Consider the following 19,668-nt stretch of genomic DNA (forward strand, 5'->3'; position numbering starts at 1 on the left):
GCTGCTGCAGATCTGGTTACCATAGCTTTCTTAATCGTTTCCCACAGATGGCGCCAAATGATGCGTCCAAAATCTGCTCAGCCCTTAGATCTCCTTAGAATGACTTGCAAAACAAAGCGTCAGATGTGGCCCGACCGCTGGGGTCGGGAATCCACCTCCGAAGGCTAAGTCAGTTGATGAACTTAATCACAAACGGCTCTGCTAGAAGCACAGAGCTAAGGAACGAATAACTGGAATACGATCTAGATCACAAGCGTATGAGTAATTACGTCCAAATCATGAGTGTATGGAACTCTCTCCCTTTACCTTGTAGGTAAGTGAGGTTTATATAGAGTGTACCTTTGAATCTTCTTCGTTGGATGCTTTTGAGCCTTCTTCTGATAGTCGTTGGATGCTAATAGGTAGATCCGTTAAGCGATAGACTTCTACTAGTTTGAACTAGTAGAGGACTCCTACGATAATCTTACGGTTATTTGATGATTATCCTTTCAATAGGGATAAGTGATAGCCGCCAAGTTGTGTCTGCCATCATTAGGGTAATTGACCTAATCCATAAGTTGAATTAGGGCGTGCTTGTGGCTGATTTAGTTTTCTTCCTTAGCAAGCTACCTCCTGAACCCGGCTCGCCCAAAAGCGAGTCGATTCCCTTTGTCCTGACCAGAGTCGAGGGTCAAACCAAGTATGAACCAGGTTCGATCATATTTTCTCCACATCAATTTGCATATGGGAATGAGATTTATGGGTTCTTCATGAAAACCCCCAAAATCAAGCTGAAATAAGTGTAGTAGAGCCATGAGCTTTATTCAAACTTAAGCCTATAGCCTTAAGTTTAAGTGAGATTCCTTTATAGATTATAATCCCACCACATGAATCATCCTCAACCAACCAAACAATACAAGATCTAAGGGACACTAATAAACACATGCTGAAATAAAATAATAACTTAAAACTCTAATTATCACATGCTAAATTTTATTTAATTAGAATTCAAATTGACATGTGCTGGACAAATGACTCAAGGCGATGTATCTAGGGTTGGAACCACCCAAAAATGGGCACAAGCCCAACTGTGAGCCAAGGAGGCCGAATCCATCCCAATGGTAGAATGGTCAATTCCTACCCCTGGATCGAGTTATATGGAAGACCAACATTCAGTAGCTTAGTTTATCTTGAGAAAGTCATAGAGTGGTAAAAGAGTGTTTCCTATTAAGAAGTCCGACTTTAAGGATAACTTAAATTAGAAAACTGTTATTCAATTCTTTTGGGTCTACTTTGTCTATTATCTAATTAGTATTAGGTAACTTAAGTATAATCTCAGATCCAAGGGCTGAGATTGTGTAGTAATTAGATTCCTTTATCATGTCAAGTCTAATTTAAGTTATGGTGGGGCCCTAGCAATCAAGGAAACCCAGTAGGAGTCTAAGTTTTTTGTTTAGGCTGTAAATAGCCTTTCTAGTGTAAGTTTTTTCTTAGAGTTGATTGAATGAAAAGAATTTTGAGAATACAGACTGGTAAAGTCATGGGGATCCTGGGAGGAGAACCTGCGGCTGGCTTAGTGTTTTGTTTCTTCAACTTCAAGACTTCCATTCATTCTTCACAAGCATTCCACTGAAGTTTCTGCAGTTCATCTTCAACCAAGTAGAGCCCCTTTCCCAAACCCTAGATGCCATCTCCAATCTCCTATTTCTTCCCATGTTTTCAGCTCCCAACCCAACTAGGATTCCCTCATCCCAGCCCCCTTCCCCTCTTTTTAAGACCTAGAGTTAGTTGCCCCTAATCCCATTGCAAGTCATTCCCCACTGCTTCCCTTTAGTTTCAGCCCTTTTGTTTTTCCCCACCATCTTCTTCTTCAAGCGACAGCAGGTCCTATTCCTTCTAGGAGATCATCATTCCCCAGCCCCTTAGACTCCCAAAACCTTTTCTAGAATTGCTCCAAGCTTAGGATTATGTTCCCCAAGCCCTCAGCCCTTTAAACCATTAAACCCTAATCTACAATTTTCTGCAATATATGTGCACAGATAAGTCTGTATGCTGATCTAACTGAGAAATTCCCTGAAGAAGTCCAGTACCATATAATGCAATCCGCCAAAGCCAAATGAGGGATTTGAATGGCAATAATTTTCTCCAACATATGGCCATATGGCCAGGCCACCAACTATGTAATACATTCCGATTCCAAGAATGAGTGCACTGATCTATTAATTGAGCAACTTTGGTAGGACCCTTGGAGGCAAAGGGATAACAGCCCGCATCCGGAATAGTATCTGGAATCCAATTAGAAGTCCAGGGATTAATGAGTTCACCATTGCCTACCTGCAAGAACATTCCCTGTTTTACTAGATCGCAGTCCATTAGAAAAGACTTCTTCACCCCTTGTCTTAATTATTCTAAAACCGATATATTGATTTGTAGAAGTTACACGCTCTCCTCATGTCTAATAACCACATCACAACCATTTTAAAAGGAAACAAATGTGTAATAGTTTATTTTTGGGTAATTTTCATCTGGACCCCCTAAGGTTAGGTCAAAGTCATTTTTAGTCCAGTTTAAGTTTTCTTTTGCATATGGCTCCCATGTAGTTTCAAGAAATGATTAAATAAGGACAAGTTTAACAGAAACTGTTAGTTTAATATTTTTTGTGACGAAAATACCCTCCCTCTCTTTTATTTCAAATTTTTTTTTTAAGTTTCATTCTTTTATTAATAGTTAAACCGTCCCACGATAAAAGGAGGATTCCGGGAGGGTTTCGGGTCTTGATCTCATCTCATGGTTGGCTGAGCTGGAGGCAGAGGGATACGAAGGAGAAGACATTAAATTCCAACAGAAGGGATCCGGCGCCAAACCACAATTTTGCTTTCAAACTTCTCCTTCAGATTCTCGAATCCTTATTGTTGCCGTCTTCTCTGCTTTTATTTATTTCTTAATCTCTCATTCACTGGTAAACATTACAAAACTCGAAGAAATCTCTCTATCTCTCTCCATTTCTCGCTCTATATTCTCTGAAATTTTCAAATTCAAATCTGTCGACCGCTATTCTATTCTTTGTGCACTTGTTCTCTTTGCTTGCGCCTTGGGTTGGGTTGGTTTCCGTTTATTTCTGATTATCCTTTTCTTCTTTTAATTGTGCTGCGAATACTTTCCTCAGCTCTGATGATTCTGCATTTTTCGTTTTTCTTTTGCTTGGTGCTGAAATCCAGCGTGGGTTTCTGGCAGGTCTAGAGTTCCAGGCACTCCTGAGGCAGCGGATGCGTGCTGGGGTTCTCAATCGCTAGTTCTGCAGTTAAAGACAGGATAGTTCCTTCCCATAGCCAACATCAGTTGTATCATGAAAAGGTCATGCCCTCAAATGGGAAGATCTCCAAGGAGGCCAAGGATTGCGTGCAAGAATGTGTCTCTGAGTTCATCAGCTTCATCATCAGGTGGGATCAATTGGTCTCACCCTTAATGAACTCCTCTGTTCCTTATTTCTTCTTATTTTGTTTCTTGAACTGTTACCGACAATACGGACAACTCTTGTAAATGAAGATCCAAAGAGCACTTTGCTCAACAAAAATAAAAGAATCGGCAGGATTTAATATTTTGGTTTCTAATTTGATTGTGCAAAGTAAGGATGAGATTACTTTTCAGTTTTGATGAACGATGATGCCGTGGATCAAACTTATTAAAAAGAAACAAAAAAAAAACTAAAACAAATAAATTGAAAAAAAGAGAGGGTATTTTCATCATAAAAAATATTAAACTAACAGTTTTTGTTAAATTTGTCCTTATTTAATCATTTCTTAAAACCACAGGGGAGCCATATGCAAAGGAAAACTTAAATTGGACTAAAAGTGATCTGGACCAAACCTCAGGGGGTCCAGATGAAAATTACCCTTTATTTTTCAGGCCAAAATCCAAACAATTTTTTTTTTTTTTATGAATAATTTAGTAAAAGAAAAAGGGCCCAACCGGGTTCGAACCGGTGACCTCTTGATCTGCAGTCAAATGCTCTACCACTGAGCTATGGACCCTTTATACAAGAAATGTCTTACTTAGAATAAAATAATAATTTATAAAAGTTTCAACTGTATGCATTTCTCCATAAGTTGTTTTAATGCTTAACAAAATGGAAAAATGTCTGATGCTTGCGTCATAGATAGGGTCGGATCTTCAACCATTGACGAGAAGAGAGAGGAATGTGTTCCTATAATATTTAATGGTTGAAAGACATAATCACACATAGAACATTGCAGTGCATAAAATTAATTCCTAAAAATTAAATTCTACATCGTTAGCAAAAAAATTTTCCAACTTTTAATCCTATACTAAATGTCGTAAAAAAAGAAAAGAAAAAGGGGAGATTTGTAACTTGATGTGCATTTGACACAGATGCTCAAATATCAATATCCAATGACGATGATACAAGCAATGAATAAAGCATGTATGCAAAAGAAGTATCTGGAGGCAAGGTTTAAAGTATCCTACGATACCATACGATACTAGCCGATACGTATCCATATTTGACTCAACCAATACGATACATCTCGATACGTCTCTCCATTGAATTACACTAAAATACATTAATCAAAGCGATACAATACCCGATACAAGACGATATGTCTCTTAAAATCACGTTACCGATACAATACTCGATACCAATACTTTAAACCTTGTCTGGAGGGGAATGTATTTTGGCTTTGAATTCTTCTACTTCATAGAAAAGTTGTAGAAAATTTGAATTTCAAGACAAAACTTGCATATTTCTGTCCCAACTTCTCAGACCTATCTTAACCCTTAATAAACCCTTATTAGTATCCTTGAACTACCAACCAAGCAACCCTAGACCTTCCAAGCTACTGTTGTCACATCCACCCAGCCGGTACCCCATTTGGAATACCCGGAATGTGATCCACAGTCCAAGGATCAATAATCTGAGGTCCATGCCTCCCACATACACGGTAACACAATCATGAACAGTAATAATCAATGGTAAAAACAGTTAATACTAAGTATCATGAATAAGATAAGATTAACTAAATCAGAGTGCGGAATATAGATAATAATAGAATGTGATCAAAATCATAAAGGGTGAGAAGGTGTGGTAGCCACCCTCTCAGAGCAGCGGAAAAGAAGTAAATCAAGTTAGTTACATATCCAAGTGTCACCAGAATAATCCAAAAACAAGTTAATTACAAGATCTAAGGTTCCACAAATACACCAAGGGAATGAGGCACTATGCTAGGGTTTCTTCTATACTAATGGTAGTCTCCTCAAGATTACAGATGAAGTAAACCCAACGCTGCCGCTCCCGCACAACTGTGGGGCTAACCCTGGTGCGGATAGTAATCCTCCTCGGCTCCAATATACGGATCCTCACCGACGCCACTACCCAGAGGGTAGTATGTGGAATCATAGTCCGCCTCATAGGAGGTGCCATCGTAATCTTCAGTACCTGGAATGTAATCTAAAACATTTGCACAAAAAGGAATGAGTTCGAAGAACTCAGCAAGGAAGTTATTCCATAATTAGAAATCATACACATTCAGAACATATAATAATGCAATGCGATATGGAACATATGATGCAGATATGAGCCTAACTCTATGAATGCTGGTCTCTAGGGTAGACATGCTTTAAGTCATAGCATCGTACTTCTTTGGGTCGTCAGTCACTCTCCCATTTCCATATCTTGGGAATGCCCGGGGAAGATCGGTAAAATCATCAAAAAGCCGTGGTAAGGGGATCGGTCACCACTCTCTCACATCACCATTTGGTCAAGTACTGGCGCATGTCACAGTAAAGCCTAGCCCAATGCAAGTCATCTACTCAGTCGGTCAAGTCAGATTAAGATACGTCCATTCCTCGCCCCCGGCGATTCTTTTCGGTATCCTTCACACTAGAGTCAGCGAAATCCCAGATTTCGGACTCATCAACCCTATTGGTCATCCACATATAGTAAATGGGAAGCTCTCACGTCCTCTCACGAATTGGTTACCGGTCTTGAGCGCCCGTGAGCCCAAGTCTATCCATATGCAACTCTACCAATAAATGGCCCCTTTCGGGTATCCGTAGCATGGTTTATGTCCCCTACCGGATTGGCTACCGGCCTAGAGCGCCCATCCAACCATACACTACCACGGGTTGTTCGGTCTCAATGCCCTTCCGATTCGGGTCTGACACGACAAGGATGAACCTAGCCACACAACTAGACAATCCTATATATGTCATCCAATAACTCGAGAGAGTGTCGATAGGCACCATCGGAGAACATCCCATACTATTCCCTCCGATGCCCAAGGACAGAAGTGTCAGTAGGACACGCCCCAAATCCCAAGTCATACGTAAGCAATCACACATCCAATCTCATCATTTCTCATGCATCCAATGCATATTCATAATAGTAATCAAATCATGATATTGAAACGAATCATTATAAACATAAGCAAATCAAAATGATAAAGTAACACAACAAGAGTATAAAGATTTAAATGCTGCTGTTCTAACACATATGTAACAGTCTCATAATGATTGAAAGGAAATTTAGGGATTTCATTCTTTAAATAAAGCACAGTTCAATATTTGATGACTTATATGTTTATGGATATAACCATCCTTACCTTAGATGAATTGATGATGAATTGAGAATACCAAGAATAGTCCAATAGAATTGTTAAGGCCCTAAACAAACATCAATAATAAGTTAGAAAAGAAGTCGGGAAGATCGGATGTCATTTGGGTCAAAATCGACCAAGGTTGTCTTGTCAAGAACAACTTTGGTCGATGGTCGATGGTATCGACCAAAAGGATTGACCAAAATTGTCTTCGGGGCAGAATAGTGGATTTTGGGGATTTTGGTCCGAAATGAGTCTTCCGGTGTTCGGATCAATCTGAAACTTGGAGGCATAATTAACAACAGTAGTAGGACACTATAAATCAAGGAATTAACCCAATCCAATGGTCTAATTAAAAAGCCCCAATTTGAGCTATCAAGTTCAAGTGATAAACATCATGGCATGAGTTGGAATTGATTGCATTGGTGAGGAATAGCATGCAATAGTTAGAGGAACTAATAGAAATTCGATTGGAATCATATGGCAATGTTAAACATGAACATAATACACTCTATAGCTCAGTTGATATCAAATGGCATGATGTTAATAGGTAAATCATGGAATACATATGCTAGGCATGAGATAGAAGCATAGCATCAATGAATAGCTAAGGAAATCATGGACTGAACATGAGTAGGCACTTGGAGTGGTGGTTGCAAGGTTGCAGCACCATTCCAAATGTCTCATCAGCAAGGTGACAATAGAAAAGAGTAGAAAATGGTAGGGTAGAGAGTGGAATGAGGAGTCATACCTTAGTGTGGAAGATGAAGACAAGAATCAATGATAAACTAAGTGTCTTTGATGAGATACCCTTCACACTTACCAAGGAGCTGCTTTGGGAAGCTCTCCCCACGTTCCCAGGTGAGAAAATGATTGCAAAAGGCTCAAGGCTCGAGGTCATATTAAATAGAAAAGGAATATTCCATGGAATCATTAACTTGGCAGACTGGGATATTTTGGTCGATGGTCCTTGGTCGATGGTATCGACCAAAAGGATCGACCAAAATATTTCCAGCAGAAAACTCAGGTTTAGAACAGCAACTTCAAGTAGGAATTTGAAAGGCTATACAAGTTCAAATTGAGTGAGGTTTTCTTCCACAATTCAATCAAGAAGTCTAGTTTTGGGGAATACCTTCGGATTGTGCACAGGAGGTTGTTTGGTACATCAACCATATTAATCTTCTCCGATGCGCAGACTTTCCTTAAACACTGACAATGCACTTAAGGAAGGGGTATCATTGTCAATGTCCATGGGCTCGGTCTCCGAATCATGATCATGAATCAGAATGGTCCATAAATCTCTTCTTCCACCACTTCGGGTCTTCGGACCTGAATACAACAGTGGATCAGGGTCAGGGTCAAGGTTAGAATAGGGCTGGATATTACATTCTCCCCCCTTAAAAGAATTTCGTCCTCGAAATTGAAAGCGTACCTATGCTTCCAAAAAGATGAGGAAACTTCTCCTTCATGTCTTATTCTTTCTCCCATGAAGCTTCTTCAGGGGTATGGTTTTTCCATCGAATCTTCACCAGAGGAATGGTGCGATTCCGCAACTGCTTGTCCTTTCTATCTAGGATCTCGGCTGGTCCTTCATCGTAAGAAAGATCAGCACTAAGTCCTTCGGGTGCTTGCTGTAGTATGTGCTCCGGGTTTTCTAGGTATTTCCGAAGCATTGAAATATGGAACACATTGTGAACTCCAGCAAGTGACGGAGGCAAGGCCAAGCGGTATGCTACAGGTCCAACCCTTTCCAAAATCTCAAAAGGTCCAACGAAGCGGGGACTAAGCTTTCCTTTCACATTGAATCTTGTCACTCCTTTCATAGGTGATACTTTAAGGAAAACTTTCTCTCCAATTGGAAATTCTAAGTCAGTTCTTCTCTTGTCGGCATACGACTTCTGTCTAGATTGAGCAGACTTGATCCTTTCCCGAATCATGTCAACCATATCACTTGTAGCTTCAATCATCTCTGGACCTAAGACTTTTCTTTCACCAGTCTCAGTCCAATACAAGGGCGTTCTACAAGTGTTACCATACAAAGCCTTAAATGGAGCCATGCCTATTGTTGCTTGATAACTGTTGTTATAGGCAAACTCGACTAAGGCTAGATGTTCATCCCAATTTCCACCCATGTCAACCACACAAGACCTAAGCATGTCTTCAAGAATATGAATTGTCCGCTCAGATTGTCCATCAGACTGTGGGTGATGAGCTGTACTCAGATTCAATTGGGTTCCCAAGGCTTTCTGCAGTCCATTCCAAAACCTTGAGGTGAACCTAGGATCACGGTCCGAAACAATACTCACTGGCACTCCGTGTAGACGAACTACATTGTCCACATAAAGTCTAGCTAGCTTATCCAAAGAGTAGGTGATCTTCATAGGAATGAAATGGGCTGATTTAGTCAACCTATCGACAATCACCCACACAGTGTCATTTCCCTTACTCGTCTGCGGCAAGCTAGTCACAAAGTCCATCGAGATATCTTCCCACTTCCAACTAGGAATAGGAAGGGGCTGAAGTAATTCAGATGAGGGTTGGCGAACAGCTTTCACACGTTGGCAAGTTTCACACCTGGCAACAAAGTCTTCAATGTCTGCTTTCAAACCATTCCACCAAAAATGTTCCCTTAAGTCCATGTACATTTTGGTACTTCCAGGGTGTACTGTAAAGATGGACTGGTGTGCTTCTTTCAATATTTCCTTCTTGATTTCATCAACAGTGGGCACACAGAGTCTACCTCTAAACAATAAGGTACCATCCATAGATGTACTAAAAGCAGGGTCCATTTCTGAATTCGAGGCAATTTTATCAATCTTCTCTTTCAACTCTTGATTAGAACTTTGTAAGGCAACAATTCTATCTCTAAGGGAGGATCTTGCAGTCATGGCATAGAGAATACAATCCGAACCCTTAGGGACCACTTCCAAACCAAATCTTTCCATCGAGGACAACAAAGGCCGACTCAAAGCATTTAAATCCAACTCTTTTCTTTGACTCTTTCTACTAAGAGCATCCGCCACTACATTTGCTTTACCCGGGTGGTACTGGATGTCACAATCATAGTCAGAGACCAACTCCAACCATCTTCTCTGTCTCATATTCAGCTCCTTCTGGGTGAAGAAGTATTTCAAACTTTTTATGATCCGTAAAGATGGCGATCTTCTCACCGTATAGATAGTGTCTCCAAATTTTCAAAGCAAATACAACAGCTGCAAGCTCTAAGTCATGAGTGGGGTAGTTCCGCTCATAATCCTTTAGTTGTCGAGAGGCATAAGCCACTACCTTTCCGTGTTGCATCAACACGCAGCCCAAACCGATTTTTAGAAGCATCAATGTAGACCGTCAATCCACCAGAACTATCAGGTATTGTCAGAACCGGGGCGCTTGTCAATCTAACTTTCAGCTCTTCGAAGTTCTTCTCACAAGAATCGGTCCAGACAAACTTCTCTTCTTTTCTAGTTAGCTTAGTCATAGGGGCAGCCAACCTAGAAAAGTTTTCAATGAATCTCCGGTAGTATCCTGCTAATCCAAGCAAACTTCTTATCTCAGTCACGGTCTTTGGTCTTTCCCAATCGAATGAGTTTGGACTTTCTCTGGGTCAACACGAATACCCTCGGCTGAAACAACATGGCCAAGAAATACTACACTTGAGAGCCAGAAGTCACACTTGCTAAATTTAGCATAGAGTTTCTTTTCTCTCAACCTTTGCAACGTGCAGTTCAGGTGCTCCACATGCTCTTCCTCATTCTTTGAGTAAATCAAGATGTCATCAATGAAAACGATTACAAATTTATCGAGTACATTGTGAAATACTCGGTTCATGAGGTCCATGAACACGGCAGGGGCATTAGTTAAGCCGAAAGGCATCACTTTAAATTCATAATGTCCATACCTTGTTTTGAACGTTGTCTTAAGGATGTCACTTGACTTCACCTTCAGCTGGTGATATCCCGATCTCAAATCAATCTTTGAAAAGACAGCAGCACCCTTCAACTGATCAAAAAGGTCATCAATCCGAGGCAAAGGGTATCTTCTTTGATTGTCGAGCTTGTTCAATTCCCGGTAGTCAATGCACAGACGCATACTACCATCTTTCTTCTTTACAAACAAGACCGGAGCTCCCCAAGGCGACACACTTGGCTGCACGAAACCTCCCTCTAAGAGTTCATTTAATTGAGTTTGCAACTCTTTGAGTTCGGTAGGTGCCATTCTGTAAGGGGCCTTGGATACAGGAGCCGCTCCAGGAATTAAGTCTATAGAAAACTCAACTTCCCTATTAGGAGCCAAACCTGACAAGTCATGTGGAAAAACATCAGGGAATTCACTAACAACTCTGACTTCTTCAATTCTCTTCTTCTCTCTGACCTTGCTTCCAGATGAAGCATCTCCCAAAAAGGCATGGACTTGCATTAGAGTGGACAAGGTCTTCTTTCTAAATCTTCCCTTCTCTCCTTGAAATTCGAAAACTGAATTCTCTTCTACACGGAACTGAATCTTCTTTGAGGAGCATAAGATCATGGCATTGTAGAAGGTCAACCAGTCGATTCCCAAGATTACATCAAAATCTCTCATGTCAAACAATACAAGGTTTGCCTTCAGATTCCTTCCACAAATCAAAATAGAACAATCTTCTAACACTTTATCTAGTTTAACAGTAGACCCAACAGAGGTACAAATAGATAAATGACTAGATAAACATCGAGGTGTCAAGTTAGTTCTCAAGGCAAAAGTAGATGATATGAATGAATGTGATGCACCCGTATCAAATAATACAAATGCGGGAAGAGAAGCTACTAACAGAGTACCTGTTACAACATCGTGGCAGGGGTCTTGCTCGGTACCAGATATGCTAAACACTGCTGCTAGAGGGAGGGGCGAAAGTAGCAGCGGAGTACTCTTCACTACAGGAGCTTGAGGTTGCACGGACTTCTTGGGGCAGGAACGAGCATAATGGCCTGCTTGCTTGCAAAGAGGAAGCAAGTAGTATCTTTCGGTCCAATAGGAGCTGCAGCGGGGGAGGTCTCTGATAAGCTGGTCTAGGATTCACCATCCTAGGCTTAGGAGGATAAGTAGCTCCCTGAGGTCTGGTTCCACTGGACTGACCATAATAGCTCACAGGAAGGGAATTAGGATTCTGACCAAAATTTCTCGGCTGAAAGGCGGGTGTAGGATAAGGAGTAGGTCTAGCAAAACGCCGATTAATGCGGTCCACAAATCTAGAAGGTCTAGGTTGCCAGGGTTTCTGAACTCGAGCATTTTCCTTTTCATTTTCTTCAAGCTTCTTCGAGTTTTGAACCACCTGAGCATATCTTTCAAGAGGCAAGACAGTGAGGTATGCCTTAATAGAAGGTCGCAAACCCTTGAAAAACTTTTTCGCCTTGGCTTCTTCAGACTTAATAGACTTGGGGGCGAAGAAGAAAAGTTCTTCAAATTTCTGCTGATACTCAAGCACAGACAAAGTACCTTGTACTAAGGCCATGAACTCGGCCTCCTTTGCGTCCTTTACAGCTTACGGAAAGTAATTCTTGCAAAAAAGCTTCCTTAAACTTCTCCCAGGTAACAACACCACCATTCAAGGTCTCAAGGATAGGCCTAGTGGAAGCCCACAATGCATCAACTTCTTGCTGAAGCTTCTGCTCGGCAAACAACACTTTCTGAGCATCAGAACATTGCAAATGTCTGAAGGCCTTCTCCAACTCACGAAGCCACTTGTTCGGAAAGAGGGTGTCCTTGGTCACACCAGTAAAAGAAGGTACTTGTAACTTTAGGAAACTTTCCATCAAACGGGTGTGGGGTGTCCCGGTGAATCTTTCCATAAGAGGGGTTGCGGCTCCAGCAATTCCAATTCCGGCACGGTTCTCATTGTGAAGGGTAGCAAAACCAGTCATCATTTGATTAAATTGGGCAGCCTGCTGTTGCATCATGTTGGTCATGACGCTGGCGATATCTCTAAAGCTTCCGATATCGGGGGCACCAGGAATGCCATTCGTGGTGTGGCTATCGTCCTGTGTCTGCTCGATCGAGCCCCCGCGGGGGTTTCTTCGTTTCCGTTGCTTCCGGATCTGATGAAACGATTTCTAAGTAAGACCATTCTGCAAGGATCAAAGATAAGGATACCAAAATTTCAAATTTGACAAAGACAACTTGGCCAACGAATAGGATAACCAAATCATGGTTAGAATTTATCAATATAACAGCCAAATAAATCAGCATTGATCAAAATCCAAAGGAATGATTCAAAGAATCAAAAATTCCCAAAATAACCCAATGCAGAAAAATGATGAATTTTGGTCGATGCTTCTTGGTCGATGGTATCGACCAAAAGGATCGACCAAAATAAATTATGCGCGAAAATCAGATTTAAAGGGCCCACTTCTCATTTCATTTTCATTTCTCACTCAACCATTTCGAGTTTAGCTTTGGAGAAAGCGATTTTCTAGGGTTTTCAAAAGTGCTAGGACTTGATTCAAGGCTTCAATCATTCTTGATAATCTCACTTGATCATCTACACAAGTAAGTTCTCTTTCTTTTTCTCTTTTCTTGTAAACTTCATTCACCATTGTTGTGTTCTTCAATAAAAACTGAATAATACTTGTAGCTAATGGTTAGAATCATACATATAAATGATTAGAAACATGTTTTCATAACTTTTCAAGTAAGATTAAGTTCCAAACACAAAATTGCATCTATTTTGGTTACCAAAACACTATTCATTTCACAACAAACCCACTTTACAAAAACTTGTCTCATTTTCAACCCAAAAGGAATTTTGTCATGAAACAAATTTCTACAACATTGATCTACTAGGGGAAAAGTGTTCCCACTCTCCATTTGGTCAAATTCCAATTTTTTAAAAATCACAAATGCAAGCCAAAAGAGGGATTTTTCTCTCTCTTACTTGCTGAATTTTCACTTTGAATATGCCAAAAAGATGGATTTTCACCAAATAAAGTATTCTAGCATGCTTGTATAGGTCTTATGCATATGTTAGAATGATCAAATCAAAATTTCACCAAAATCGAATTTTCTGTAAATTTACGAAAATGCCCTTCATCTAACAATCACACAATGAGACTAATCCAAATGAGTTTCTTTCCTTGTTTCAACAGATCCACCATGCCTAGAGGAGGGAGACGAGTGGACAGGGGTAGAGGACTTGTTCCCCGGGCTGAGGTCATAGACGAGGAGCATTTCACTACTCCTATGGCGGAGTTTCTATACGAGCATTATTTCCATGATATACCGATCGAGCACGGACGATTGGTGGATGTGGATGATTTAGAGGTATTTCGCATCCGAGAGAGATTAGAGGCTATGGATTGGCTTCACTTATACACTATGGCACAGCCAGTCAACCTAGATCTTATCAGATACTTCTATAGTAATCTGACTTACCGTATAGAGGATGATCCGAGGGATGGTTCTAGGATTGTCATGGATTCCATGGTCGGAGGTAGAGAGATCAGTTTCACTACGAGGACACTGGCTCGCATCTTAGATGTACCGATCGTACGAGATTCCCATTGGTGGATTCCCGCTGGCACAGATATCACAGAGGTGCTTCTTCCCTATGAGGTATACGAGGTGTGCATGACTCTATGGGATGACATTGACTACTATATGCCCCGTGTGGGTACCGCGATGCATCCTTCAGCTAGAGTTATCACTCGCATCGTCGGGCGAAACATCCTTCCGAAGGTAAGGCATCATAGCAAAGTGTCGGCGATGGAGGCACTGGTCATTTATAGTATGTATACTGGAGTACAAATCGATTTAGCATACATCATGCGAAATGTCATGATTGATCAGATCGAGTTTCCTGGGGATAGGAACTTGGCTTTCAGCCGACTCTTGACTCGTATCTTTGAGTACTTTGGTGTGGACTTGGAGCATACACCTATGATTCAGGGTCAAGATTTAGGTGAGCCCATTGGTACATGGTTGATCAGGAAGATGGGGCTCCAGGATGCAGTCAGATCAGAGGATGAGGATGATATCGATGATGCATCAGGAGATGACGACTTGGAGGATGATAGTACTAATGATGATGATGGTGGTGACGATGATGAGCATAGTGAGGATGATGATCAAGGCCATGATGATCAGGGTCATGAGGAGGCTCCGAGGCATGAGGAGGTTCCCGCTCCACGATTTACTGAGGTCGGAGGCCCATCACGCATGACTTCTGAGGCTCCAGATGTGGCTTCTCATCAGTCATCGATTTACTCTATTCTTGAGAGGATCGAGGCTCGGCAGGAGAGGATGGAGTTACACATGTGCACCCTCAGTGAGAGGTTTACACGACTGGAGGAGGAGTTCAGATCTAGGAGGGATCAGACAGATCGCAGGAGTCGTTCACCTACATAGACAGCACTAGGAATTTTCTTTTATGTCATCATGGATGTATTTCTCTTTTTCAGACTTGTAAAAATTTCCCTATGAAATCAATGAAGTTCAGTTATTTTGTCTATATTATTTTGTCTTATTCATGATTCAAATTATGTTTAAATATTTTGGTTTCTAGTCCAGGTTATCTATTATTCACTTCTAGGAGTACTTGAGTCACTTTCGGATCTGTGACTCGGAATGTTCCGTCACCGCTTCTGTGGTCGGGGTTCCACTTGATCTTGGGCTCTGATACCAATCTGTCACATCCACCCAGCCGGTACCCCATTTGGAATACCCGGGATGTATCCACAGTCCAAGGATCAATGATCTGAGGTCCATGCCTCCCACATACACGGTAACACAATCATGAACAGTAATAATCAATGGTAAAAACAGTTAATACTAAGTATCATGAATAAGATAAGATTAACTAAATCAGAGTGCAGAATATAGATAATAATAGAATGTGATCAAAATCATAAAGGGTGAGAAGGTGTGGTAGCCACCCTCTCAGAGCAGCGGAAAAGAAGTAAATCAAGTTAGTTACATATCCAAGTGTCACAAGAATAATCCAAAAACAAGTTAATTACAAGATCTAAGGTTCCACAAATACACCAGGGGAATGGGGCACTATGCTAGGGTTTCTTCTATACTAATGGTAGTCTCCTCAACAGTACGGATGAAGTAAACCCAACGCTACTGCTCCCACACAACTGTGGGGCTAACCCTAGTGCGGATAGTAATCCTCCTCGGCTCCAATATACGGATCCTCACCGACACCACTACCCGGAGGGTAGTATGTGGAATCATAGTCCGCCTCATAGGAGGTGCCATCGTAATCTTCGGTACCTGGAATGTCATCTAAAACATTTGCACAAAAAGGAATGAGTTCGAAGAACTAAGCAAGAAAGTTATTCCATAATTAGAAATCATACACATTCAGAACATACAATAATGCAATGCGATATGGAACATATGATGTAGATATGAGCCTAACTCTATGAATGATGGTCTCTAGGGGTAGACATGCTTTAAGTCATAGCACCGTACTTCTTTGGGTCGTCAGTCACTCTCCCATTTCCATATCTTGGGAATGCCCGGGGAAGATCGGTAAAATCATCAAAAAGCCGTGGTAAGGGGATCGGTCACCACTCTCTCACATCACCATTTGGTCAAGTACTGGCGCATGTCACAGTAAAGTCTAGCCCAATGCAAGTCATCTACTCAGTCGGTCAAGTCAGATTCAGATACGTCCATTCCTCGCCCCCGGCGATCCTTTCCGGTATCCTTCACACTAGAGTAAGCGAAATCCCGGATTTCGGACTCATCAGCCCTATTGGTCATCCACATATAGTAAATGGGAAGCTCTCACGTCCTCTCACGGATTGGTTACCGGTCTTGAGCGCCCGTGAGCCCAAGTCTATCCATATGCAACTCTACCAATAAATGGCCCCTTTCAGGTATCCGTAGCATGGTTTATGTCCCCTACCGGATTGGCTACCGGCCTAGAGCGCCCATCCAACCATACACTACCACGGGTTGTTCGGTCTCAATGCCCTTCCGATTCGGGTCTGACACGACAAGGATGAACCTAGCCACACAACTAGACAATCCTATGTATGTCATCCAATAACTCGGGAGAGTGTCGATAGGCACCATCGGAGAACATCCCATACTATTCCCTTCGGATGCCCAAGGACAGAAGTGTCAGTAGGACACCCCCCAAATCCCAAGTCATACGTAAGCAATTACACATCCAATCTCATCATTTCTCATGCATCCAATGCATATTCATAATAGTAATCAAATCATGATATTGAAATGAATCATTATAAACATAAGCAAATCAAAATGATAAAGTAACACAACAAGAGTATAAAGATTTAAATGCTACTGTTCTAACACATATGTATCAGTATCATAATGATTGAAAGGAAATTTAGGGATTTCATTCTTAAATAAAGCACAATTCAATATTTGATGACTTATATGTTTATGGATATAACCATCCTTACCTTGGATGAATTGATGATGAATTGAGAATACCAAGAATAGTCCAATAGAATTGTTAAGGCCCTAAACAAATATCAATAATAAGTTAGAAAAGAAGTCGGGAAGATCGGATGTCATTTGGGTCAAAACTGACCAAGGTTGCTGTCAGCAACAACTTTGGTCGATGGTCTTGGTTGATGGTATCGACCAAAAGGATCGACCAAAATTGTCTTCGGGGCAGAATAGTGGATTTTGGGGATTTTGGTCCGAAATGAGTCTTCCGGTGTTCGGATCAATCTGAAACTTGGAGGCATACTTAACAATAGTAGTAGGACACTATAAATCAAGGAATTAACCCAATCCAATGGTCTAATTAAAAAGCCCCAATTTGAGCTATCAAGTTCAAGTGATAAACATCATGGCATGAGTTGGAATTGATTGCATTGATGAGGAATAGCATGCAATAGTTAGAGGAACTAATAGAAATTCGATTGGAATCATATGGCAATGTTAAACATGAACATAATACACTCTATAGCTCAGTTTGATATCAAATGGCATGATGTTAATAGGTAAATCATGGAATACATATGCTAGGCATGAGATAGAAGCATAGCATCAATGAATAGCTAAGGAAATCATGGATTGAGCATGAGTAGGCACTTGGAGTGGTGGTTGCAAGGTTGCAGCACCATTCCAAATGTCTCATCAGCAAAATGACAATAGAAAAGAGTAGAAAATGGTAGGGTAGAGAGTGGAATGAGGAGTCATACCCCTTTGTGGGGGAGGTGAAGAAAAAAAAAAATGATAAAATAAGTGTTTTTTAAAAAATACCCTTCACACTAACCAAGGAGTTGCTTTGGGAAGCTCTCCCCACGTTCTCAGGTGAGAAAATGATTGCAAAAGGCTCAAGGCTCGAGGTCATATTAAATAGAAAAGGAATATTCCATGGAATCATTAACTTGGCAGACTGGGATATTTTGGTCGATGGTATCGATTAAAAGGATCGACCAAAATATTTCCAGCAGAAAACTCAAGTTTAGAACAGCAACTTCAAGTAGGGATTTGAAAGGCTATACAAGGTCAAATTGAGTGAGGTTTTCTTCCACAATTCAATCAAGAAGTCTAGTTTCGGGGAATACCTTCGGATTGTGTGCAGGAAGTCATTTGGTACATCAACCATATCAATCTTCTCCGATGCACAGACTTTCCTTAAACACTGACAATGCATTTAAGCAAGGGGTATCATTGTCAATGTCCATGGGCTCGGTCTCCGAATCATGATCATCAATCAGAATGGTCCACAAATCTCTTCTTCCACCGCTTCGGGTCTTCGGACCTGAATACAACAGTGGATCCGGGTCAGGGTCAAGGTTAGAATAGGGCTGGATATTACATCCTTCACACTAGAGTCAGTGTAATCCCGAATTACGGACTCATCAACCCTATTGGTAATCCACAAATAGTAGACGGGAATCTCTCCTGTCCCCTCACGGATATGACCCATCGATCCTCGAGCGCCCGTGAGGCCAAGTCTATCCATTTGCATCCCTACCAATAAATGGCTCCCACAATGAGATTTATGACCTCTCACGGATCATTTCACCGGTCTTGAGTGCCCACAAATCCCCACTGCTACCACGGGTCGTTCGGTCTCAATGCCCTTCCGATTCGGGTCTGATACAACAGGGACATCCTAGCCAAACAACTAGACAATCCTATATATGTCATCCAATAACCCGGGAAATTGTCAATAGGCATCTTCGAGAACATCCCATACTATTCCCTTTGATGCCCAACAACAGAAGCGTCAATAGGACACTCCCCAATCCCAAGTTATACCTAAGCAACCACATACTCAAGTCCACCATATCGCATATATTTAATACATCATCATGATAGAAGTTAAATCATAACATCGAAATGATCCATCATATATACAAGTAGCAAGAATAATAAATCATTATAACAAGGGTATATGAAATCACAATATTACTGTTGTAAAGCATGTATAGCAGTCCTATGATATTCAAAAGCAATCAAGAGGCTATGTTCACTAAGTTTTAAGCATCAAGACTTAAGCACATAGCCTATGTGTCACACCCCACCCGCCGGTCTCGGTTACCCGCTCGACAACCCGTGGGTGCGATCCGTCACAAGATCCAAGGTTTTAGTCTATCAACAATATTTAAGACAAATAAAGATAATCAAGAGCAAAGACTATTCAATAACTGAATTAAATGAATTACAGGACTCCAAATACTCCAATAACAATAATAAAGGAAAGAAATAATGAATAAAAATGAATAAGGGTTCAGCGGAAGTAAACAAAAGAGTTATATCAATTTCTTCCCAGTTTCTTTTTCTAAGTTTAAAAAGTGTTTTTCATGAATCTCAAGGTAGTGTGTCCTCCAGTTCTTCTCTATTCGCTGAGCAAACTTTCTGACCACCTTCCGTCTTTGACCATCAATAGGTGCGATAAGCGCACTCCATGCAGCTGCAGGAGCTCCCTCACATGCTATTTCCATCTCCCATTGACGGTGCCACATCTTCTTCATACGGGATGGTTCCTTCATAGGAAACCAGTCCATCTTCCCCGTATAATTCCTTCTTACTGGCAGGCTACTAAACGTATACAAAATAAAGATGTGAGTTCTAAAGAACTCAGTAAGAAACAATCACAAATCCCATCAAT

General features: G+C 41.1%; 1 non-coding gene across 1 annotated transcript; it reads right to left on the minus strand.

Annotated features, from left to right (window-relative positions):
• Positions 1-3,938: 3,938 nt before the first annotated feature.
• TRNAC-GCA (transfer RNA cysteine (anticodon GCA)) lies at positions 3,939-4,010 on the minus strand. The gene has a single exon. It is a non-coding gene; the product is annotated as a tRNA-Cys (tRNA).
• Positions 4,011-19,668: the final 15,658 nt, after the last annotated feature.

Source organism: Hakea prostrata, chromosome 4 (genome assembly GCF_041222555.1).
Source record: "Hakea prostrata isolate BN-2017 chromosome 4, UWA_Hpros_2, whole genome shotgun sequence".
Classification (NCBI taxonomy): Eukaryota; Viridiplantae; Streptophyta; class Magnoliopsida; order Proteales; family Proteaceae; genus Hakea; species Hakea prostrata.